The 6,913-nt window shown below is 44.2% G+C and overlaps 1 non-coding gene across 1 annotated transcript; it reads left to right on the forward strand.

The window, feature by feature from the left end:
• The first annotated feature begins 3,831 nt into the window (after positions 1–3,831).
• On the forward strand, positions 3,832–3,894 carry LOC115900167. Its single transcript, XR_004059837.1, has one exon. It is a non-coding gene; the product is annotated as a U7 small nuclear RNA (small nuclear RNA).
• Positions 3,895–6,913: the final 3,019 nt, after the last annotated feature.

Consider the following 6,913-nt stretch of genomic DNA (forward strand, 5'->3'; position numbering starts at 1 on the left):
TCAAATTCCCAACCTCAAGGGATCAGCCCACCTCGATCTCCCAAAGTGCTAGGATTACAGGCGTGAGCCACCATGCTTGGCCTCAAGTGATCTTCTCACCTCAGTCTTTTAAACGCAAATCCAATTAAAGCATCTCTTGGTCTCAAGATTTTCAGTAGATCCCTGTTGCCATCACACCTTGGCCTCAAAGCCCTGTGGATCTGGCCCCTGTCTACCTTTCCAGGGTTAGTCTCACACTTGTCCCCCATCCTCTAAGCCCCATTCACAGGGGTTCTTCTGTTCCTAGAAGATGCCTTCGTCCCTTTTCCTGGACTCATTTGCAACCAGTGCCCTCTGCCTAGAAGAAGAGCCACCTAATTAACTCTTCCTCCACATCCATGCTCAAACGTGCCCCAGCCTTCCTGAACACACACACCCTCACCCTCACTGGGATATTGTGTCTGCTTGTTATTACATAATCTCTAGTTATTCCCTGTACTTTTTCCTCCTACGTTTTATCACAGTTTGTAATTATATAATTATGGGAATATTTTGCTGAATCTCTCTCTCCCCCTTGCTCATAAACTCCTGAAGGCAGGGGCTGGTTCTTTTGTTTCCTGCTGTATCCCTAGATCTTCGTGCAGACCTAACACATAACAGGTGCTCAAAGAATATTAATGCAAAGCATGAATGAACAAATGCTTCAGTCTTTTCAAGTGTGGCACTTGGAAAAACACCCCCATTTTAGTGATACAACCTCAGCTCAGCTTCTTGCTGAAAGTACAGTGCAGCCATTCTGGTCTCTCTATATGAACGTTATTAGATTTAAAGTCCTTTTTTTGTGGTTTTCATTTTTGTTTTTATTTCATTTTATTTTTGAGACAGAGTCTCTGTCTCTGTCACCCAGGCTGGAGTGCAGTGGCACGATCTCGGCTCACTGCAACCTCCGCCTCCTGGGTTCAAGCAATTCTCCTGCCTCAGCCTCCTAAGTAGCTGGGACTACAGGCACCCACCACCACACCCGGCTAATTTTTGTGTTTTCAATAGAGATGGGGTTTTGCCATGTTGGCCAGGCTGGTCTCAAACTCTCAACCTCAAGCAGTCCACCTGCCTTGGCCTCCCGAAGTGCTGGGATTACAGGCATGAGCCACTTTGCCTGGCCCAAGGTTCTCATTTTTTAATTTCCATTGGATTGGATACCCAGCACAGGAGGGCAGGGTGATGCCCTGGGTAGGGTGCATACATGGTACACTGGCCACTAGCATGAGGTCTTCATGCATGTGACACGTCCCACCCCTACACAAGTCTTAAGAATTTTCTTGGGGCCTCATTTTCTTCATATGAAGAATAAGGCCAACAATACTTAGCTTGCTTACTTGAAAGAAATCATTAAGTGGGAAGCTGGACATAGTGGCTCACACCTGTAATCTCAGTACTTTGGGACACCAAGGTGGGGTGATTGCTTGGGCTGGGAGTTCGAGACCAGCCTGAGCAATATAGCGAGACCCGCCCCACCCATCTCTACAAAAAGATAAACAAAAATTAGGCAGGCATGATGATGCATGTCTGTAGTCCCAGCTACTTGGGAGGCTGAGGCAGGAGAATCACTTGAGCCCAGGGGTTTGAGGCTGTGGTGAACTATGATGGTTGCCACTGCACTCCAGCCTGGGCAACAGAGATGCTGTGTCCAAAAATATAAAATAATAAAATAAAATATAAACAGTTGGTGATCATAAGGTAGGGAAGGATAGTGACAAGAGAGATCATAGATGTTTAGGAGCCTGGCAGATCTGAGTTTGAATCCCAGACTCATCACTCACCAGCTGTGTGAGCTTGCACAAGTGATTTCATCTCTCTGAGCCTCAGTTTCCTTATCTGTAAAATGGGTATAGTAAGAGTGCCTGAGAATTCGCAATACCACATGTAAAGCATCAAGTATATATAGCAAGAGCTTGATAAGTGGCGACTAGTAAAACTCTAAATATTAAAATAAAATTTAAGAGGAAAAATTGTCTCAGGTCCATCTGAGTTTCGGTATCTGTGATAAAAAGAACAGGAGCTGTGTTATTGCTCACTAGCACTATCAATGTACCAGGGATCGTGTATTTGTTTACTACGCATTTCGCATATTTTCTTCTAGTGCAACATGCTTGATTGACTTTAATTATTCAATATTTAATGAGAACTGACAATGTACCAGACACTGTTCTAGGTGCTGGGAATATAGCCAAGAACAAGATGAACAAGAAGCCCTGTTTCTTGTCTAGAGAATTCGCAGTCTGGAGCTCTATATTCAGGAAGAAATTGAGCTTAGCAATCACCAACGTATTGATTTTAGATCACTCCTCTCCCACCTTCAACCCAATCAAAAAATGCCCCTAGTATAGTACAAAGCATGCTGATTTTTGAAACAAAAATTTTAGGTATGGTGGGATAGGGAGAGGCATCTACTGTTCAAGCCTCACCAACTCCACTGCCACTCAAGGTCTTTTTAGCAAAGAGGAAGGAAAACGGAAACTGGAATTTGGAAGACAACGGAGTGCATCAAATGGAGGAAGGTGCCTTCCCCACAAATCACGGAAACACACATGCATGCTCACACACGCACACAGGCACACACACACGCACACACACCTCAATTATACCTTGAGAAGCAGAGCTAATGGAAGCTAGATTGATTCAAAGATAACAATTAGGGAACTATTTTAATCCCTGCTGTGATTGAGACACACAGTTTATTTTTAATTTGTATCTATAATAAAAAATAATAATTAAAAGGGCTGGCAAATTGCATCTTTTGCCCAGAAATTAGATTTACACTGCCCACCTTAACCCCATCAGAAACGCGATCTTCTCTCCTGCCTTCCATCTCTTCTGCCAGCACAACCCCATCACAACTCGCTCCCGCTTCAAAGCCACAGACCCCATTTTAAATATAGAGATTCATTAATTAAAGGAGATGGGAAGTGAACTTTTTTTTAGCATCTACTATGTGCTGGGTATGATGCTAAATACATTCACATCGATTATTTCATTTAACCCTCATGACACCCCGTGAAGAGAGAATCCCAGTTTACCCTCATCTTACAGAGGTGGAAACAGATGTATAGCTATTTGCTGAAGGTTACACAGAGAGAAAAGGACAGGGCTGGGTCTGAGCCAAGGTCTGGTTGACCAGATTTATTCTTCTAATTGCCTTTCCTGAGGGTGGGTGTTAAGCTTTGTCCTCCTTGACAAAAAAGTTGCCTCACCCACAATAGAATTTGCCCTAATTTATACTTGAAGTTGCATTTCCACTCCAAGGCTGAAGTGTGAAGCAAACAGCTGGAAGGAAGGTTTACCAGCATTCATGTCCTCAGACCTTGGCTGATTTTCTAATATGGTGTGTCAATTGATTATTATAAAATAATTAGGGGAAGGTGGAAGGAAGAGGAAGAGAAGGAAGAAAATGAGGAAGAATAAGAAGAGGAAGAGAAGGGAGAAGGCAGGATGGAGGGAAGAAAGAACAGAAGGGAAAGAAAAGGAGGAGGAAGAAGAGAAGAATAAATGAAAGGAGAAAGAGAAAGAAGACAAGATGGAGAGGAGGATGGAGAAAATTAGGAAGAGGAGGAAGGAAAGAGCCTCAGTCCAGGCTGCTTGGTTTCCAACATCTCTTCATTGGCACGATGTCCCAATCTTGCCTGTATTTGCATGCTTAGTTCAGAGCCTTCCTCCCCCAGGAAGACCTCCATAAAGTTAACCCCTATCTGAAAACAGCTGTCTTCCTGATGCCTCATAGCATTTGGTATCTTACCTACGGTAGTTTATACCTTAGTGCTGTGGTTATTTGTGCAACTGTCTATCTCCCCTACTAAGTGTTACAGCTTTTTAAAAGAATTTATCTAGCAGGTTTTCAGTTTTCACTGGAAAACCACCCACATGAAAAGGGGAAAAGCCCAGCCATGGTGGCTCACACTTGTAATCCCAACACTTTGGGAGGCTAAGGTGGGTGGATCACCTGAGGTCAGGTGTTCACAACCAGCCTGGCCAACATGGTGAAACATCGTGTCTACTAAAAATACAAAAAATTAGCTGGGCATGGTGGTGGGTGCCTGTAATCCCAGCTACTTGTGAGGCTGAGGCAGGAGAATCGCTTGAACCCGGGAAGTGAAGGTTGCAGTGAGCCAAGATCACGCCACTGCACTCCAGCCTGGGCAACAAGAGCGAAACTCCATCTCAAAAAGAAAAAAAAGCGGGGGTGAGGGCGGGAGAAATCCTCCTCCACTAGGTTTTGAGGTCCCCCAAATTTGGGACCTGTCTTTACATCCTCCAAGGTGCCCAGCACCATGCCTCATGCTTTTCCTTGGAAATCTCCTCCTTCTCTCATGGAACCTTCCTCCTTAGCCCATCATGCCCCTTGATTAAACTTCTTGAAAGAGGTGGGAGAAGGGAGATAATCAATTAATAGTTACTGGTAATAGATAAATGATGTCAGTACTGGTAGTGATGATGATGATAATAATTATTGTTATTATTGTTCCAGTTGTTGAATGCTCATAGCTGAGATATTGAGGTCATTGGCATAATAATATAAGTGTTATGCTCTCTCTACCCACCTGGGTTTTTTCAAATCTCATTTCTACCACTTACCAGTTGTGTGACCTTGGCCAAGTTCCTTAGCCTTCTGTGCCTCAGTTTCTCATCTGTAACAGGATTTTTGTAGATAATGAGTGAGCTAATGCATTTACAACATTTAAGACAGAGCCTTTTAGGACTCAATAAGTGGAGGTTGCTATCATCATTATTATTAATCATAGCTACTAACTTCGCCTCCAGAATAATAGCCACAAATGCCCCTTATTGAGTGATTTGCCAGGTACTGTGCTATGCTTTTTTATAGGCAGGATTTCATTAATCTTCAAACCAATGATTAACCCATTCTACAAACTTGCCCAGCTCATAAGTGACAGAGCTAGAATAAGATATCAGAATCCAAGAATCAAGATTCTTGCCATGAGAGGCAAGAAAGAGGAAAGCCCAACTGAAGAGGCTTGCGCAAAATGACATCAGGAGATCTCTAAAAACTGTAGGATTATGTGTAACTCACCTTAGAAGGTCCCCGGTTCTGGGTTGGCTTGGCCTCTGTCCTTGGTGCTGAAAATTGCGCCCAGCCCAGCCCCTCAGTACCACATCTCCATGGAGCCAGGGGGCCCTCAGCATCTCCTAGAAGCCCATGGTTTTATCCATGGGTTCTGTCAACTAACTAATTTGGACCCAAAGTGCTGATTGTTGCAACTTGTCAGGATCCCTTGGGTCCTGACCACAGATCCAAGCCCTACCCCAGCCACCACCAACCACAGAAGTGTCTATCTTGAATTCAGTCCTCCTTAACAATATTCACCAGGCAACTGCAAATGTCACAAGCCCTTTACACATACAGAGTATCAAAGGCTGTGTGTTCTCCTGGAACCTCAGCACAGACATGACACCAGATCCCTCCTGGACAAGGCAAAATTCTCCCTGTTCAAACCAGGATGAAGAACATCACCACCACAGATGAAGTAGACATCTGCCCCTTTGGTCTGGCCATAGGGGCAGTAGAACCTTAGTCTTCAGGATCTAGAACTACTTCCCTTTCAGCTCAACAAAGCCTAATGTTCCTTTACCAGGAAAGCAAGATCAAGTTTAGGAGGTAAAACATTGGGCTGGTCTTGTGTCTAGTCTAAGATGTGAATGACTGATAGCTATCCATTTCTGGAACAATAGAAAATGCAGGTGTCTGGAAGTCAGAGAGACCCAGGGTAGTGCCACTTATCAGCTTGATCGTGTGCACAGAAAGGACCTGACCTACGCTTGGTGCAGGATGGGTGATGAGTAAGTCAGTCCATCTCTCCAGGCCACTTCTTCTCTCTGTAGCCCTCAATCTGCCCCCTCCTCTCTCCTTATGCTCCTTCTTTACAAACACTCTTCTTGCTCACTCAATTGCCTAAAAACAAATGGCCTTTCTATCCCTCCTAATCAACATCTTTGGAAAGGAGTTATTTCATTGATTACCATCCTGGTGGATATATTTGTTTGAACCATTAAATTGCCCTTTTTGTAGGTCAAACCCAGTCAAATACAGGCAACTTCATATTACAACAGTAGAAACACGTGCCCAAAGACTTCTCACTTGGCCTTTCTAGAAACAATAGGTAGATTCATGTGGAGAGGCCACCTTAGCCAATTGTTGGATGGGGGTTGTGAGAGAGAAGAGCTTGCCATCTTATATGAATCATCACAACAAAATTTACAGACAACAAAACCAAGAGCCACCCCCTAACCACCCCCACTTGACACACACACATAGTCCCCAAGACAGAAGCTGGCAATTGAGCCATTTCTGTTTTTTGTTTGTTTGTTTTTTGTTTTTTGTTTTTTGAGACAGGGTCTGTCTCTGTCATCAAGGCTGGAATGCAATGATGTGATCTCGGCTCACTGCAACATCTACCTCCCAGGCTCAAGCCATCCTCCCACCTCAGCCTTCCTAGTAGCTGGCACTACAGGTGCTCACCACCACACTCAGCTAATTTTTGTATTTTTTGTACAGACAGGGTTTTTCCATGTTGCCTAGGCTGGTCTTGAACTGCCGGGCTCAAGCGATCCACCCACCTCAGCCTCCCAAAGTGCTGGGATTACAGGTGTGAGCCACTGCACCCAGCCCGATTGAGCCATTTCTGAAGGAAGAAAAAAATATTCTTCTCAAACCTAGCAACAAATTGGCTTAAACAATCTGCGTCATCATCTCTACCGCTAATCATATTGGTAAGTGGTTGGGTTTTTTTTTCCCCTGTGGCCACTGCCTTGGAGGAGGGGAGATGGAACCAGGGTGGCAGACAGGAAAAAGGAAAATGTTTCGTGATAGATGACTGATTCAAGAATGCCTTTGCTATTCTTGGTTAACTTCCTTGCAGAC

Source organism: Rhinopithecus roxellana, chromosome 10 (assembly GCF_007565055.1).
Source record: "Rhinopithecus roxellana isolate Shanxi Qingling chromosome 10, ASM756505v1, whole genome shotgun sequence".
Taxonomy (NCBI): domain Eukaryota; kingdom Metazoa; phylum Chordata; class Mammalia; order Primates; family Cercopithecidae; genus Rhinopithecus; species Rhinopithecus roxellana.